Here is an 18,752-nt window from a genome sequence, read left to right as displayed (position 1 = left end):
GAAGGAAAAGAAATTGTGGTCACAGTTAATGACACCAGGCTTTTAGATTGACCTGCCACTCAAGAATTCCTGATTGCTCAAATTTTTTCTTATATTGGATATGGTAAAGGGATTCCTGTATGTTTTGCAAAAAATATTACTTTGAAGGGATGTCTTGGAGTGTTTCCAAAATGAGTATTGGGACATGATAAACAATGTACACACTATACAAAGTTATTGCTTCCTCAAAGTAATTGGATAAGTAATACTCTACCCCCTCAATGATTTCCTCCATGCACAAAAGAATTTCAAGAGTCTAACAGAACTTTGCTATGGATGGAGATGATGTATTGGCATTGTTCCTTTAAGGTACAACACCACAGGGACACAGCAGTATATTCTTGATTGGTCCAGAAATCAGGATGATTATAGTGACTCTTATCCTGTGTCTACAGCAGAATCTTGGGACCAAGGACTGTCAGCTGGAATTTGGTATTCCAATACTGGATCTCCACAAACTTATGTTTGTAAACTTGCTGCTGCCATGGGAACAGTGGTAGGACATTCCAGTCCCTTGAAACCTGTTTTTCCTTTGAAAAGAACTGTTTTAACTTGTGTTAAATTGCCCTATGTTCTTTTAGTTGGTGAAGTAAACATTTCTATGAATAGTTCTATGTTTAATGTATCATGTCTTAATTGTATTTCTCAAGTGGATAATCATACTCATGTAATAGTGTCAAAACAACTTCTTTTTTATTGCCAGTATATATGATGCATGGTTTTATGAAAAAGGGTTACAAGTGATTGGCGAAATCAAGAAAGCTTTAAGTAGATAAAAATGTGTTGCTGGATTAGTTATAGCAGGTATTGCGGCTCTTGTTACTAGGCTTGCTACTTCTACAATTACTTCAGTGACTTTGTCTCACTCCATTCAAACAGCAGGATTTGTTAATCAACTGTCTGTGAATGTTTCTATGACATTAGAGACTCAAGAAGATATAGATGTGAAAATGGAACATAAATTGAATGCTTTGTATGATGTGGTAAAATTTATGTGAGATGAACTCCAAAGCCTGAAAACTAGAGTACATTTGAAATGTCATGCTAAATATGAATGGAATTGTGTTACATCTTCTGTATATAACAAAAGTGCTATTGGATGGGAAAGAGTTAAGGCAGATCCTCAAGAAATTTGTCATGATTCTAACGAATCATTGTATTTGGCTAAATTACATCTAGAAATTATAGAAATGAAAAAGGCAAAATTGGATTTTGATATAGCTAAAACTGCTGAAGGTATTTTAGAACAATTCAAAAAGGCTATTCTATCATGGTCATCATTTACTTTGTTCTTAAGTAGTATTGTAGTTATTGGAGCATGTGTCTTAGTAGGCATAATCTGTTTGCCTATGACTTTCAAGCTGATTATGAACTCATTACGGAGATTGGGCTCGGAACTCCACAGAGTAAAACTCCACACACTCTCCCGACTTGACACCAGAGGCTGGTAGCGAAAGACAGGTAAGTTTTCTTTGCCTCCTTCAATGTAAGACAGGACATGGATGATGGAATTCATGCTTCCATGACAGGTAAGATTGGAGTGTGGTAAGGAATGACCTAAGACAGGCATGGTCATCTGAGAGACTCAGTGGAGTCTTAAAATAAATAAAAAAGGAGGAATTGTGGGAACCCACAACTGACTCGGTTCCCTGTAGCTAGAGTTTTCCTGCCTGGCCCACAGTCAGGACAAATCTCTACCACCCGCCAGTCCCACAGCTGCTCAGACCCAACAAAGTAAACACAGAGGCTTATATTGCTTACAAACTCTATGGCTGTGGCAAGCTTCTTGCTAACTGTTCTTATATCTTAAATTAATCCATTTCTATAAATCTATACCTTGCCACGTGGCTCGTGGCTTACCAGCATCTTCACATGCTGCTTGTCATGGCGGCGGCTGGCAGTGCCTCCTTCCTCCACCTTCCACTTCCCAGAATTCTCCTCTCTCCTTGTCCCGTCTATACTTCCTGCCTGGCCACTGGCCAATCAGTGTTTTATTTATACAGAACGATATCCACAACAGTTCCCCATTTTGAATCTGAAGTTTATGCTGAGTCAATAGAGTTCAGGCTTGCTTGTTCCAGGGCTGTGGGAAAGTCCTGATTAGCCCATGAGAAGGAACATACTATCTAGCTAGACATAGATTGCTGATGCCAGCCAGAGGTACATTGAGACAGAAAATGAAACTGCCTGCTCCTTGACTCAAGGACGGGATAGATAGTGGTTGGATGCCTGTGCTGTGCATTGTTCTACTTCTGTCCTTCAAGACTGTATATAAGCTGGCTGTGAAATAAACTCAGAACTGTTTGGCATTGACTGGCAGTCCTCTCAAACCTTTTCTGTCTTTCTCATTGTCTCTGCAATCCACACGCCTCTACCCAGATACCCAGTCAACTATTGGCAGGTTCCAACAAGGAGGGAGCCATGACAAATAGATTTAGTAGCCCTCCAAGTAGAGGCCTAAAACTAGCTGTCTGTCTGTCCATCATATGAATGTACAGTGAGAACTCAGCACTTTGTGACCCTGAAGCAGGCCCTCCTCAGGGCCCAGTCAAGCTGGACCACCCAGAGATTGGTCTCACCAGAACTGGGAGAAATGAATTTCTGTTCTTTATTTGCCCCAGTGTGTATAGTCTTTGTTATAACACTCCATGTTGACTAAGTCAAGCCAGTCTCTACCTCTAGAGTAAATTACAAAGCCAGGTGTATGTCAGGATAAGCTATGCTATAGTATAGTAACCAACAAACTCCAAGTTCTAGTGGCTCACTATAACACAAGTTTATTTTTTGCCCATGGTACATGTCTAGTGTGTACTCCATAGACCCAGATTGGTAGAGGGATTGCCACCTTATAGCTCACCTTTTAGGTCTTTAGAACAAGGCAAGAAAGTTAAGGTATGGGCCAGGCAGCAGTGTCACATGCCTTTAATCCCAGCACTTGGGAGGCAGAGCCAGGCAGATCGCTGTGAGTTCAAGGCCAGCCTGGTCTACAGAGTGAGATCCAGGACAGGCACCAAAACTACACAAAGAAACCCTCTCTTGAAAAAAGAAGAAGAAGAAGAAGGAGAAGAAGAAGAAGAAGAAGAAGAAGAAGAAGAAGAAGAAGAAGAAGAAGAAGAAGAAGAAGAAGAAGAAGGAAAAGAAGGAAGTTAAAGCACAATCCATTCTTGCTCTTCTGTGTGCCAGCCGGGAACTGGTATGAGAGATACCTGTTTACAACTCGTTGCTGAGACTAACCAGGTGGTTCCCCACAATGGTGGAAAACTGGGAAATGGGAAAATTACATGGAAATATGGCAAACAGGAAGTTCTCTGTTATTCATGACACTTAAGACATTTTAATCTAAGCCAGGCAGTGGTGGCACATGCTTTTAATCACAGCATTTGGGAGACAGAAGCAGGCAAATCTCTGAATTTGAAGCCAGCCTGTGTAACAAGTCTTTCACTGTCCTGCCAGCTTCCAAATAACTACATGGAGACTTCTTATTAATTATGAAAGCTCAGCCTTAGCTTAAGCTTGTTTCTAACTAGCTCTTATAACTTAAATTAACCCATTTCTATTAATTTATGTGCTGCCACATGGCTTGTGGCATTTTACCTCTCCTCCTGCGTGTCCTGCTTCCTCTGCATCCAGCTAGTGACTCCCCTTTCTTCTTCCCAGAGCTCCCTCTGTCCAGAAGTCCTGCCTATACCTTCTGCCTAGCTATTGGCCCTTTAGCTTTTTATTAAATCAGTCACAGTGACATATCTTTACACAGTGTAATTAAATATGTAGACAAGTATAGTCTACATAGTGAGTTCCAGGACAGCCAGGACTACACAGAGAAACCCTGCATCAAAACACTTTTTTTTAAAAAAAAGACCTTTTCATCTGTCTTGGGAGCCCTCCAGTTTCATGTCCTGCCTCTGATGCCTCCCAAATTCATGGTGTACTTCCAGCTGTGAGTCTCTCAGCTCTGCACATGTATCCTGAGAGCCGCTCTATGCCTCCACTCTTCTGCACATGCTGGTTTCTGAATGTATATTCTGCCTCTTTCTACCTTTTCTATCCACTGATTTTCTACTTCTTTAAGCCCAGTTTGGATGCTGTCTTCTCCATTCCTGATCCTTCAGGTAAAATTAATTAACTGGTACTAGTGGCCAGATGACGGACAAGGTCTTATTTGTCTCCATTGACCACTGACTACCATCCAGCCCTGGGACTCATGTCAGTAAATGTTTCATGGGACTTGATTGATTTGTCTTATATTTAAGTTTGGATAATAATTTTAAGATAATTGCAAGTGGGTCTTTTAAAAAATGAATATTAGCTTTATGTATATCGTACCTCAATTTCAAAGTCTCTTTCATAATACAAGCAAGAACAATAAACAAGGGAACTATTTAGAGAGTAAATTACATGAACACAAAAGTACTTCCATCAGATGCAGTCCCTGGTGTGTGGGCTTTGAAACGTTATCTGTAGCTAAAGCTATTAGTGTTCCCTTGGGTTGGGTAAACCAGCCAAAGCCAAAGCAGCAAGAGACCCGAGAGCAGCATCTCATCCCAGCGTCGGATAAGGCAGAATCTGGACCTCGCCACCTGTCTCTCTCTGGGCCTATACTTTATTATTCTCATTCAACAAGCCTAGGTTTTATTCCGCTCAGAAAACAACCACTTGAGCCATAGCCAACAGCTACCCAGGTTCCAATTCCTTTTAAAACGGTATCCATATTCTTTGTTCCAGTTTCAGGGTTCCAGAGAAAGGCTGTGCTAAGTGCCTGGATGTTAAACTATATACATGGGTGCTAAGCCATACCTGGGTGCTGAGCTATACCTGGGTGCTAAGCCATACGTGGGTGCTGAACTAAGCCCCCAGCTGTACCTGTGGCCACTACAAATGACTGACTTTGCGTTTACAAAGAACTAAACTCCAGAGATCAGGTACGAGAAAATTTAAAAAAAAAAAAAAAAAAAAAAAAAAAAGCAATCACTGTTAATAGAAATCACGAACTATTCTTGAGAAAACAGCTTCAGAAAGAGATGTGTAACTATGAACATTTCCTATCAAACAATGGATGTAAGGACAAAGCACTTGAGAAGGACTTCGCGTTCTGTCCCCTTACACACCTGCATGAACCTATCAAACAATGATGTAAGGACCCCATCTGAGAAGGACTTAGCTTTCCCTCGCCGTCCCCTTACACCTCCACATGGACCTGCACGTTGTCTTATCGATTCTGTCTTATAACTCTTTCAGTGAAATGATTCCCTCCTCACGATCTTCTTGCCTCCAACAGTACTTTATAATCTTTGGTCTAGACTGGCAGCATCATCCTGTCTCGACATACCTAGTTCTCTCATGGGAATAATAGTGTCATTTTATCTTGAATCTGTCCTGAGCCCACAGCCTGGCTCACACCAGGAAATCGGGGATGCTAAGGAAGGATGGGGTAGGAGGGAAAAGAAAGAGGAGGAAGGGAAGAGAAGGGAACGGAAGAGAGAGGACAAGGAGAAGCAAGAAGGAAGAGAGGGGAAGAAGAGGGGGGGAAGGAAGGAGGAACAGAGGGAGGAAGTGAGGAAGGTTGGGTTAACAAAGTCTTGTGGTTCCAATGCTTTTCTCCTCTATCACAGGAGAACATGGACACGTTATGGTTCCTCTTTGAAACCCAGTCCTTTCCTTCGTCAAATAACATCTCTTCTGGGGGATGGAGTGAAGAAGAGACCGTGGAGGCATTTAGTTTGTTTCTAGGCAAATGTTGGTTATCGTGAAGTGGCCATTCTCCTAACACCCTCATTTCTTAGTGGGATGCTTTCATTGGCTGAAGTCCCTGCAGTGGGTGGGGCTTGGAAGAGAGAAGGGAGTTTGATTGGCTGTGTTTGAGCAGCGTCTGTTTCCTAGAATCTTGATTTGAGTGGGGCTTATATTAGAATTCATTCACACTGTAGTGTAATAATTGAGCAATTTGATGTGGCATCATTCTGTTTGGATGCCTTTTGTACTTACTTTAGACCTTGGGTCCTGGTTTCCTCTTGATTCAAATGAATACTACGGACTAACCACAACTATGGGATGTTATTAATTACTTAAACCCAGTCAAATATTTTCAGTTGGCTTTTCTCTCAAACTTCCGGGTGAGTTTAACTGAAAATGACTAAGGGCTGGCAGTACATCTTAGTATGGAGCACTTACCCAGTTCAGTCTCCAGCACCCCGTTGTGCCTGGCCACAGTCCCTTGAAGCTGATGGCGAAAAGCCGCTGCATCTCACTTCCTGTCTGTGTGGAGTGGGGCTTTCACAATGCAGTGTGACCAAGGCAGAAAGCACACGGAAATCAGAAGTGCACAAGCATCACGCCAGAGCTGCCGTGCCTTCCTCGTTTGGCAGGCCAGGTTCAAGACTGATGATTTTTTATTTTTTTATTTTTTTATTTTTTTATTTTTTTTAGAAATGGAACCATGTGGAACATGTGTAGAATGGCACTGGGCAAGGGCACTCTTCTCTAGAGGCAGATGAGCCCTTTCCAGTTGAACATCTTGGCCTGTCCAGCTCTCCACTATCCATGGATTCACTGACCAGAAAAACTTGCCTGCTTTCTGTAACTACTTCTGAACTTCAAAGAGCAAGAACCAGAAGGCCGCTTTCTGCCTTCCCCCACCCTTCACACAGGCAGCAGTTCTGCTCACTGGAGACAGGTCTTATTAGCCCAGGGGTGAAGCCAGTAAAATCTGCAAGCGAAAGTCAGCTCGGCCATGAATATTTACCTCTGGTCAGTCTCCCGCCTCTACAGGACTAGAAACACTCTCCTTGGTCCTGTCGCTTCCCTAAAACTCATCATTCCTGGACAAAGCATTTTAAACTGCTGTCTCAGGCTATCAGGTTCCCTGGGAGGTATGTCCTGCGTGTGATAATAAACAAACTTGCATGTTGCTCTCGTGCATAGGCTTTGTCATGTGGGTCTGGCCCAGCCGCAGACTTGTGAGGGTGGAGAAGTTGCTTTTCTTTTTCAGCGGTTCACACACCATGGCTTGGGTGGACAGCAAACACACCATCAAGGGAAAGCAACTGGACTAGCAAACTTCCTACTCCCATGATTCCATGCACATGACTTCCTCAAAAAGCAATATCACAGGGCCAGAGGACAGACTCGTGATTGCCAGGGGCTGGGTGGAGGGATGGACTGATTATGAACTATGCTGTGATGAAACTGTTCTGTCTTGATCATGGTGTAGTTCCTTCATCACATTTCTGTTAAAACTTATCTAAATGCACATTTGAGTTTTATTTATCTACGTATATGTGTGCACATGTATGTATGTATGTATGTGCACCATGTATGTGTGTGGACCAGGTATGTGCAAGTGCCTGAGATGGTCAGAAGAGGGCATCAGAGCTCTTGGAACTGGAGTCATAGGCTGTTGTGAGCTGCCTGATGTGGGCGCTAGGAACCGAGCCTGAATCCTCTGTGAGAACAGTAAGTGCTCTTACCCACTGAGCCACCTCTCCTGACTAAATATTAAAAAGAGAACTAGAGGCTGGAGAGATGGTTCAGTGGTTAAGAGCTCTTACTGCTCTTGCAGAGTATACAGGTTCAGTTCCCAGCACCCATATTGGGTGGTTCACTATCTCCTAAAACCCCAAGGGATCCAATGACACCCTCTTCTGGCCTCTGAGGGTACCTTCGTGCACTTGTGCATATGTACACATATACACATAAATAAAAAACAAATCTTAAAAAAAGAACTAATTTTACTGTATATGAATCACACCTCAATAAGCCTATCAGTAAAAAATAAAATAAAGAGCGAGGTGTAGTGGGGCACACGCCTACAATCCCAGTTACTCAGAAGGTTGACAAGTCAAGAGGTTGCAAGCTTCAGTTGAGACCAGCCCGGGGATTTAGAAAGCTAAGGAAATAAGGAAAAAGGGGATGGGGAAGGGGACAGGGATGTCAGCACGGTGGCTCAGTGCCTTAGTGGTAAGCATGTGCTGAATGTAAGGCCCTGGCTCGGTCTCGAGTTCCACCAAAAAGAGAAAAAGGAAAAGAAAGACAAGAGGGAGAAGAGAGGGGGCGAGGGGAAGAAAGGAGAGGGAGGGGAGAGGAGGGAAGGGAGTGGAGAAGGAGGGGACAGGAGAGAAGGGAGGGGAGAGAAGGGAAGGGAGGGAAAGGGAGGGGAGAGAAGGGAAGGGAGGGAGGGGAGAGGAGGGAAGGGAGAGGAGAGATTCAGGTTACAGCGTAGATTCAGGCGCAGTCCTTGGAAACAGTGGTGGATTCAGGCGCTGTCCTTATGAAAAGCGTAGTTTCAGCTGCAGTCGCCACGCCGACAATAAAACCACAGATTCCCCAGAAGCGTGCTTTGCTTTTTCTGCTGAGTGGCCGCTTGCAGGTCCAGGTTACTGAGCGGGGCAGGGGACCAAAAGCCGTACGTAGCTTCTCATACAGCCATTCTCCAAGGTCTCAGCTGGCTAGGAGCCCTATGTCAAAATTTGTTGGTGTAAATCCCTCACTCCCCTACAGACTCTGGCTACGTTCTGTTTTCTGACGTTCTCCATATCACCCTCAAGGAACGAAAATGCAGACTTCAGGCAAGTTTGAGGCAAAGTACCCCTGGTCTATAGAGCAAGTTCCAGGACAGTCAGGGCTACATAGAGAAACTCTGTCTCAAAAAAGAAACAACAAAACAAAACACAGGGTTTCTTGACCTTGTAGAAAACTGGACTGTTGTGTCTGGAGCCCCAAGTCCCAGACCCTGAACTGTATCAGGATTGTAGGACAGGAGAGAAAGGCCCACTTTGGGGCTGGCAGTCAACAGCACCTACCTCAAAAGTTATTTGCAAGGGAAAAAATAGCTTCTCAATTAAACAAATGTTTTATGCTAGTGGAATTTAGGGGAACCATCAGTTTTGGTTTCCCAGATCCGCCCCCTTCTTTCCCAGAGCCCCGCCAAACACTTGTGAGTCACACAGCCACCTTCCAGATGGCCAGGCCACTTGCAACAATGGCCTCCAGCCTGATGAAGGAAGGGCCTGTGGTGTTTCCCTGTTTTGCGGTAGATAATATTTAAATGTTCACTTACTAGGATCTGTGTGCTATCACACTTACTCTCAGCCTTCTCACTGAGTGCATGCCATTATCATGCCTTCCTGATCGGCTCTGAAAAGTAGCGGAAAGAGGCTGTGCAAAGCAACCGCTCCACTAGGAGTTTATCTTGTTTGTTTACATGGGAAGGACTCCCCCTCTTCCGAAAGCTCTTTTAGGAAGAAATGCCATCTTCATCCTCTCAAGATTTTCCATTCTTCATCTTAAAGTCTCCCAGTAGAATTCGATTTTTTTAATCTTCAAAAAGACTCTTTTGTATATTTATTTGTTTGGGGATCAAACCCAGGACCTTGCATGCTAAACACACACAGTCGCACTGAGCCCCACCCAGCCTGGTTCTTCCCATTTCCTGATAGTGTATCCCTCTCCAAATCCATTTGGTAGCTAAGTTGAATAGTGTTTTTGGTTCTGTTTGCTTTTTCTCTGGTTGATTTTGTATTATTATTTGCAGCCAGTGAGTTGATATGTTGTAGAACCTTCTGGTTTCCATGAGCTTTTCAGTTTTGGGATAGAAGGAAAACCATCTGTGAGTGCAGAGCAGTGAAGAGGAGCCCACGTTCCTACTTCCACACGCAGCTCAGTTTTCCCCCGCTCTGCATTTTCCAGATGACTAAAGGATTCCTTAGTGAGAGCCATATTGAGAGGCAATAGCTGCCTGATTTGGAAGGCTTCTGCAAATGAATTCTTATGCGCAGCCAACATCGGTACTTTCTCCAACCCCCACCCCACCCCCGACTCAATATCACTGTTTGGGGTACAGATCCCAATCTCCTTCTGTGGAAGAAACTGCCCCCCACCCCCCACTCCATCAGGTCCTAGGAAGATTGTTACTGACACCTCTCCCATTCTCCCAGAGGCCCTGGTTCCACCAAAGGCCAGCCAGACTGTCTTGTGTAAGGATGTGTGTCGAGGGTCAACAATGGTCAGAAGGTACTTGCTGCCAAGCCTAGTGACCTGGATTCAATCCCTGAATCCACATAGAAGGAGAGAACTGACTCCTTTAAGTTTTCCTTTGACTTCCACACATATACTGTGGCACACAAATACACACACAATGCACACACACACACACACACACACACACACACACACACACACACACACAAAATAAATAAATGTAATTTAAAAAAAGAAAAAAGAATGTGTGCCTTGAGAGACACGGTGGCCGACCAGGCGACGCGGTAGCACAATCTTCTAGGAGACGCTTGGAACTTTTGCCTGAGGCTGCCCTGTTCTGTCAAGTCCAAGGGCTTGTTTCAAGTTTCCTTTGATCTCGGTGTTCCAGGTACAGATCTGAGTTATGAGGGCACCCACTGCACTGTCCAGGTCCATGTGTTCCCAAAGGGTTGCACCAAGGCCATATGGTGAGGTTGTGCAATTAGAGACAGCTGGGCGGGGTGTGACGGCACTTGGCTTTCATCCTCTTGTTCAGGAGGCAGAGGCAGGAGGATCGATGTGAGTTCAAGGCTAGCCTGGTCTACATAAGGAGTTGCAGGCAGCCACAGCTTCACAGTAAGACCCTATCTCAAGCAACAATAGCAAAAAATAGACATGGGAAAAAGCATCAGGCCATAAGGCTCAAGACCCTTGCATGGGTTTTTTGGTCTGCATCTGCCACATGGGTTTTTTGGTCTGCATCTGCCGCTCTCATGTTTTCGTACCACAGGCTCTTCTTGCTGATGCTCTGTTGCATGTAGCCCAAGTAGAGAAGCATGTCCAGTCTCCTGTGAGCTGGCTGTTTTTCTTCCTTCCTTCCTTCCTTCCTTCCTTCCTTCCTTCCTTCCTTTCTTCTCTCTCCCTCTCTTATTTATGTGTGGGTGAGTGTGGGTATGTAAGTGCCTCTGCACACAGAAGGTCAGAGGTTTTTCATGTTTCTGTTGCTGCACAGTATTGGGGGAAGCATTAAGGCAACTCCACGTAGTTAAAAGGGAGGTTTATTTTGTGGGATAACTTACAAGTAAAGGCATAAGTTACAGGGTCCGGGAAAGGTGTAGTGCTGTCCAGCGGTGTTCTCTGGAGAACTCTGCTCGGTCTACCTCCTGCGTTCAGGATCTAGGAACCAAGAGAACAGGCACAACTGGATCTTGGGTCTTAAGGGCTCCTCTCTCGGCGGGACAGTTACCAGAAGCCTCAATGGGGGTAGTACTTCCAGGTCAAAGCTGGAACAGCTACCCACTACAGCACAGTTTAAGCAAGCTTCCAGCCACTTTTTCTGCCTTGTCCCTCATCTGGAGTGCTGGGATTACAGATGTGAGCCACCACATCTGGAGGCTTTTCATGTGCTCTTCCTGGTTCCCAACTGGCTTTTTTCACATGTTATGGCTTGCTGTAGTCCCACCCTCTGTCACCCGTGGGATGGGGGGCAACTGCTTGTGCTCTTCCCCAGGTCAACACTCCATATGCGAAACTCCGTTTTTCTCCTTTTCCCAGACACAGTAGGGTGGCAGATACTGCCAAGAGCCGCCCTGCAGCCTTCTTATCCAAAGTGACAGGATTTAGAGCTTGGTGCATGGCAAGTAGGCATGGTGAGGAGAGACTCTCGCTCGGGCTGATGGCATGCAGTAGAAGTGATATAGGGCAGCTTTAAACAGCCTCCCTCAGGAGAAAGTACCTTTTGTTCTCCTCACCCCTTCCTCCACCCTGCCGCCTGGAGTGTCGTTTTTAATCCACAAGGCTGATGTCATGTAGAGCAGAGTGAAAAGAAGACGAGTGTCCTTGGCATGCTGGATCAGTGTGCCAACATTTTTGGAGAGAAAGAAACTTCTGGCTTATTTAAAACTCCACTGTCTGGGGTTTCCTGTTGTTCGATTTAACCAAGCTGAATCTTTGGCAATGCAATTGATTCAGGAACCAAGAAGTAGAATTGCCCAGAATGACACCAGATAACCTACCTGTTGAAGAGAGTGCGAGCCTGAGACTCTGGGCTCTGGTAGCCTCTGGGTTCAGGGCTTCTTGTGTTAACCTACTACGGTGTAACAAGCTCCCCCAACTCATGGTTTACTGTGCTTCGTCTTGTTCTCTCTCCGCTTGGTGGGTTGTCTGGGGTCACTGGGTGACTCTGGCTTTGAGTCTCTGGTGAGGTTGCAGTCTGGTGTCAGCTAGGTTCAGAGGTTTGGCTGAGCTGGACATCAAAGGTGACTTCTACATGTGTGCCTCCAGTTCCTTGGGACTTTTCTTGTGGCCTGTGTCTTCAGCAGGACCTTAGAGTTCTTTAGGGTGGGGGTGGGGGGTGATTCAGGTTTCTGAGAGGAAGAGGAAGTTGCCTGCTTTGTCAACTCAGAGCCAACAAAACTCCCTTTCCACCACAGAGTGTTGGTTACGAAGTCTCAGGTGAACTCACAGCCAGGCAAGAGGAAACAAAGCTAATCGCTGAACATGAAGAGATAAGAAAGTTACAACCACCTTAAATCCACCACAAAGCCCTTGAGAGGAAAGCTGCTACCTAGGGATGCAGCCATGTTTGAGGTGCCATCTGGCTAGTTTCTCTCCTAGGGTCATAAAGCACTTACAGGAGACTTTTCTGTTGCTGTGACCAAAACACCACGACCAAAGCAATTAATAGAGTTGCTTTCAACTTGCAGTTCCAGGGGCTAGGAGTCCACTAGGACGGCGGCCACGGCAGCAAGGGCAGCAAGCTGCCAAAGCAGGGAGCCGAGAGCCCATGTCAGAGAGAACAAACTGGAAGTGGTGAAGGCTTTTAAACCCCAAAGCCCTCCCCTAGCAACTTACTTCCTCCAGCAAAGCTGCACCCCAAACCTCCCCAGACAGCTTCACCAACCTGTGAGCAAGTGTTCAAATACCTGAGACTATGGCATTTGTTGCACAAAGCACCACAGAGGCCAAGGTGATGGCACAATTATAATCCAAGCACTTGAAAGAAGGTCACGAGTTCAGGCCAGTCTGGGCTAATGGTGAGACCATCTCAAAAAACAAAAAATAGGGGCTAGTGAGATGGCTTCAGCTGGTAACCTGCTTGCTTCTTAGACCTGATGACTCGCGTTCATTCCCAGGAACTCATGTGAAGAGTTCCTTCATGTGACTCCGTAACATTGGCCTCTGACCTTTACACATACTCTGTGGCACATACATGCCTCTCACCCCAAATCATATACACAATAATAATAAATTAAAAAATTGAAAGGAAAAAAAGAAAAAGCAAAGGTGATAGGTAGCTCCTGGATTTGAGTGTTTAGTCACTGGTCACTGTTCTGTGAAATCCAGGCCAGGCAGAGTTCTTCCAGTCAGGTCCTTGGCTTAAGAAGATAATATTGGTTTAGTTTTAGAGAGCTGCTGGACCACATTGCATCAGGTATACTGAACACACACAAATAAGTTGAAAGACTAAATCATGTGTTGTGTTCTTACCACAACAAATAAAATAGCAATATTAGAGTCTGCTCCTAAACTAATGTGTTCATCTCCGCAGAAGACAGGGATGGAGGTCGGGAGAGCTGGACCAGTGGACTTCTGATTTGGCTTCTCATGGACTGCTGTTAGGTCCTGTGTTGAGGAGGAATGTAATCATGTTTGCCCTTTATCCTTTGTGATGGGAATGTGAGTTCCCTGAACACAGCATGGATGCTGCAATGTTTACAGAGGGACCTGAGGGAGACCCTGCAGGTTGCCACAGCAGGCAGGGAAGTGAACCCCCAAGAGGTGGGGATGAAAACTCTGTTCAGATTGACTGCATCAACCTGGATCAAGACTTCAGGGAGTTTGACGCAAGAAGGTTCATTGTCAGCATATTTAAAACAAGTACAATTTGGAAAAAAAGTTTCCTGATGTAATACAATCCCCAGTGTACAAGGAAGATGGGTTCTAGCTTAAGGACCTAAGGAAGGGTCTGGCCTTGGTCATACATATAGAGTAGAGGTCATTTGGGCTATTAGCCACCTCTGGTCCTAGTCCGGGAGCTTGGGGGAGCTTCTGGCTATGCAGATAATGTAAGGGTCATTTAACTTACTAGCCACCTCCAGTCCTGGTTGTGGGAGCTCGATATGGCCCAACAGGTAATGCAGCCCATCAGGCAGTGAATCACTTCAGCTCCCAGCTTTCTGGATGGAAGAACAGGCTTTTTATAGCTTTCCCATTAGAAAGATAATGCTGCCTGTTTAACCTTCCTGATTTCTCTGGAGATCTGTGGGTGCAAGGACCTTTGTGTTGTGCTATCAACAGGGATTATTAGCCTTGGTCTACACAAGAACAAAATGAAGTTCATGACTGTGGGAACAGGACTTGTTTGAAATCCCTGAAGCTGACAACAGCCTTCCAAGTCCAAATCTCTCGTCCTTTGCACCTGTCTCTGGATCACAGGATTTTCTCAGTTTTTATTTTACTTTGTGGTTTTAGGACTCGAACCCAGGGTCTTACACATGCTAATCATAGCAAAAACCCCAAGAGGTTGAGGTTTTCATTGGCACTTCTCTATAGCAAACTTTCTTGTCAGACTATCTTTTGTGGGACCGCCAGCTCCCCAATAAGGATATGGAGACTTGATGTTAATTATGAAAGCTTGGCTTTAGCTTAGGCTTTTTTCCAATTAGCTCTTATAACTCCAATTAACCTGTCTCTATTAATCCACATTCTGCCACGTGGCTCAGCTACCTCTGTTCTGTACCATAGTCTTCTTCGGAGTCTCTGGCAAAATTCATGCACCTAAATTCCTCTTCCTCTTCCTCTCTCTCCCTGGAAATTTCACCTATCCTCCTCTGCCTAGCTATTGGCCATTCAGCTCCTTATTAAACCAATCAGAAGGAGCCTTAGGTAGAGACACATTTTTACAGTGCACGTGAATATTCCACAACACTCCTCCCCTCAGCCCCTCAAATGCAAATGATCTTCAAGTTCCCATTGGGTGTGGGTCTTGTGTACAGCATTGGAGAGGACTAGATCTCGGCCTCCAAGCACACCAGCACGGGCCCGCACACCTGCTTGAGACCGTCAGACCTCCCCTGAAACTTGGTGAGTCTCTGTCATGAAGCTGCTTTCCACCTTCTAGGATTTCGTTGTTGACAGAAGCACTCTTGGTAAAGGTAGCTTTCATTTATTGGGTGTTTCATATGTGACAATGGCTACACTAAGCACTTCCTTTGAATGACTCCATTTAAATCTATGAGGTGGGTATGATTACCCCGTTTCATGGTTGGAAGGCTGGGGCTCATCAAGGAAAAGTGACTTATGCAGAGACACAGGGAAGAATCTGCCCCAGTGTGTAAGGATATCAAGGTTCTTCCTACTTCTAAAACTCATTCTTATTCACACATGACAGCTTCTTCAGTGAACGTAATATCCTCTAGATGTGTTGCTAATTACCTAAGTTCAAAGTTATTATTCAGATATTCCATTAACAGACAAGCTTCGTGTGCAGTCGGTTGGCCCAGGCTTTGTCTGGCTTTGGGATCAGTCCTACATGTCTTGACAATGATCCTTCTGCACCACAAGTCACTTTCCTGAGAACATGTGACTTTTAAAAGCATAATATTTGAGCTCCTCACCCCCCCCAATATTGTGAAGAGACACAGCATCTCTGTGGTAGCATTGTATTCCCCAAAATATTGTGCACCCTAATAAACTTATCTGGGGTCAGAGAACAGAACAGCCACTAGATACAGAGGCTAGAAAATGGTGGCACTCATGCCTTTAATCCTAGCACTCCAGAGGTAGAAATCCCTCTGGACCTCTGTGAGTTCAAGGCCACATTGGAAACAGCCAGGCATGGTGACACAGGTGACACACGCCTTTAATCCCAGAAAGTGAGCCTTTAATCCCAGGAAGTGAGGACAGAAAGCAGAAAGGTATATAAGGCGTGAAAACCAGGAACTAGGCTGGCTAAGCATTCAGGCTTCTGAGAAGCAGTTCAGCTGAGATCCATCAGATGAGGACTCAGAAGCTTCCAGTCTGAGGAAACAGGATCAGCTGAGGAATTGGCAAGGTGAGGTAGCTGTGGCTTGTTCTGTTTCACTGATCTTCCAGCATTCACCCCAATAACTGGCCTCAAGTTTGACTTTATTAATAAGACCCTTTAAGATTCATGCTACACATCTCTCTGATCCCCCTTTGTTTCTCCTTTAGAAGAGTAAAGATGAGTCTGGAATATCTTGTCACAGAAAGGAAGGAAGTGCTCACGGCTGTCGGAGCCAGGTTAAAGTACACAGATGCCAACTTCTACAAGTCAAACACAAAAATTGCTGTGGTTTGAGTAAGAATGGCCCCCATAGAATCATATATTCGAATGCTTAGTCACCGTTGGAGAGGGATCAGAAGGATTAGGAGGTGTGGCCTTGTTGGAGGAGGTGTGTCACTGGGAGTGGGCTTTGAAGTTTGACCACCTTCTCTGGTCTTTACTTCTCTCTCAGCTACTTCTCCAGCACCACACCGTCCTGCCATCATTTTTCCTGCCACGATGATAACGGACTAAGCGTCTGAAACTGTAAGCCAGCCCTCAATTAAATGCCTTCTTTTATAAGAGTTGCCATGGCTATGGTGTCTCTTCACAGCAATAGAATGGTGACTAAGACAGACCACAAAAGATTACTATACACTGAATAAAAAAAGGAACTCACCATTTGATAGTGTTATTATTCTAATGAGAGCAAGGAGAGAAGAAATTAAAAATACCGTCTTAAAACTACCATAGTGACAATTGATTCAGGTAAGATCATGTATGAATGCAAAGATCACTGCACAAGAAGCCATTTAGGGACATAACAATCAGACAGTCTCAAAGCATTTCTTTCTAAATTTACTTGTTAATTACAAGGAGAAGGGTATGAACAATAAGGACATCAAGTGGACACTACTGATTCAGTTAGGGTCCCCCATGAGACGTGGACATTGTGTGCTTTCTGATGTGACACATTAGAAAGACACAGTATGTCCTGAATTCATTTTTGTCCTGTGTGATGGTTAACCTTTATGGTCTCCTTGACAAATTTGGAGTCACCTGGGAAACACGCGTGTAACCTAGGAGGAAAGACACACCTGAATGTGGGTAGCTGGGATCCTGGGCCAAATGAAAGAAAAGAGGATGCAAATTGAGCACCAGCATCCATCTGTTGGGGGATATTTGTACACTGTGTGAAGATGTGTTGCTGTGATTGGTGTAATAAAAAGCTAAATAGCCAATAGCTAGGCAGGAGAGCTAGGCGGTTCCTCTGGGCAGAGAGAAAGGAAGAAGAGAGGATGGAGGCATGCAGGAGTTGTCAGCTGGATGCTGAGGGAGTGGGACATGAAGGAGGAGAAGTAAAGCCACGAGCCACGTGGCAGCATGAAGATGGATAGAAATGGGTTAATTTAAGTTGTAAGAGCTAGTTAGAAACAACCTAAGGCCGAGCTTTCATAGTTAATAAGTCTCTGTTCATTATTTGGGAGCTGGCTGGAGGAAAGAAGACTTGTTACATCCGTTTCCTCACTGTGGCTGCAACACAACCCTCCTGCCACCAAGACTTTCAAGCTATATCGCTGAGTGACACGTTCCAGGGCCTTAGACATTCATATTCAGGTTGGAGTAAACTTTACAGCAGAATCATAATCTTACAAGCAGAAGGGGAACCCACCCCTTAGCAAGGACAAACAACAACTGAAAGTCACTATAGCAGTACAACTCCAGCGTCCAGAGTCCGGCCAGCTTTTCTACTCCACTATAATAGTCAGACCACTAAGGAAATGGGTCTCAGGAATACCGCACACTTGCCTAAGAAGGCCAAGGCTGAGATTTGGGAAGCTCTTTAGAGGTGAGGAGAGTGGAGTGTATGGGGTTGGGTCTGAAAGGGGGACCACCCTCACGACCTAATTTTCCTCCAGGCCTTTAGTACCCTGCTCTTGCAAAGCAGCCTGCCATTTAACTCCTTGTTGGGGGAAGCTGGCTGCTTTTTTGTTGTTTGTTTTGGGGAAAACCTTGATCGGAGGGCAATTGTTATGAGAAAGGATATGGAAATTCCACGTGAAATAGAGAAATCTCAAACAAAGGAGCAGCTAAAGGGTAGGGCTGAACTTATTACCTGGCTTTGGCACTGGAGTTGGGCTGGGCCAAGGGGCCTCTTAGAATACCCCAAACAAGAAGCGCCTGCTGAGCACTGAAGAGACCAGGTCGCCTCGCCTTTATTATGTGCTGTTTTTCTTCAGCCTTAAAGGCCCCAGCTCAATTTTTACCATTTCAGTGAGCTAGTCACACTGCTGTTTACTCAGCATTTTTCTGTAGAAATTTATTCACTTTAATAACATACTATTTTTATTAACATTTATATAGCTATGTTAAATTTCTCAACTGAAAAAAAGCCACCTCAATTTTTATGATAATCAGCATCATTTCCATGAAAATAAATCTAAAGAAAACCAAACAACCAAACAAGGTGATTAAATTCTACCTGGATACTGTTGCCAGGCTCCATCATTGTTGGGAAATGAGATTGGGCATGGTGTTAGGGAATGTTTAAAGTCTGTTAGAAATAACCTGATGCTCTCATTGATCTAATCAGAAACTTTGAAAGCAAGTGAAAATGGGATTACTACCTCGCTGGTGGTTCAGTTACTTACGCTTTGTGTGGAGTAGCTAAAATTAGACAGGGTTCCCCAATGACAGCAGTCAAACCTCAGAAAACTCTTTTGCCATGTTAATCACACAGGTCGGGGATAAGGCC

At 44.8% G+C, this 18,752-nt stretch overlaps 1 long non-coding RNA gene across 1 annotated transcript; it reads left to right on the top strand.

Annotated features, from left to right (window-relative positions):
- Positions 1-373: 373 nt before the first annotated feature.
- Positions 374-6,949, top strand: LOC131907980 (uncharacterized). Its single transcript, XR_009378514.1, has 3 exons — positions 374-535; positions 1,401-1,500; positions 6,463-6,949. It is a non-coding gene; the product is annotated as an uncharacterized LOC131907980 (long non-coding RNA).
- The last annotated feature ends 11,803 nt before the right edge of the window (positions 6,950-18,752 follow it).

This window comes from Peromyscus eremicus, chromosome 4, assembly GCF_949786415.1.
Source record: "Peromyscus eremicus chromosome 4, PerEre_H2_v1, whole genome shotgun sequence".
NCBI classification, from domain to species: Eukaryota; Metazoa; Chordata; class Mammalia; order Rodentia; family Cricetidae; genus Peromyscus; species Peromyscus eremicus.
The sequence above is the reverse complement of the archived record's forward strand: the minus strand, read 5'-3'. Positions and strand labels throughout refer to the sequence as shown.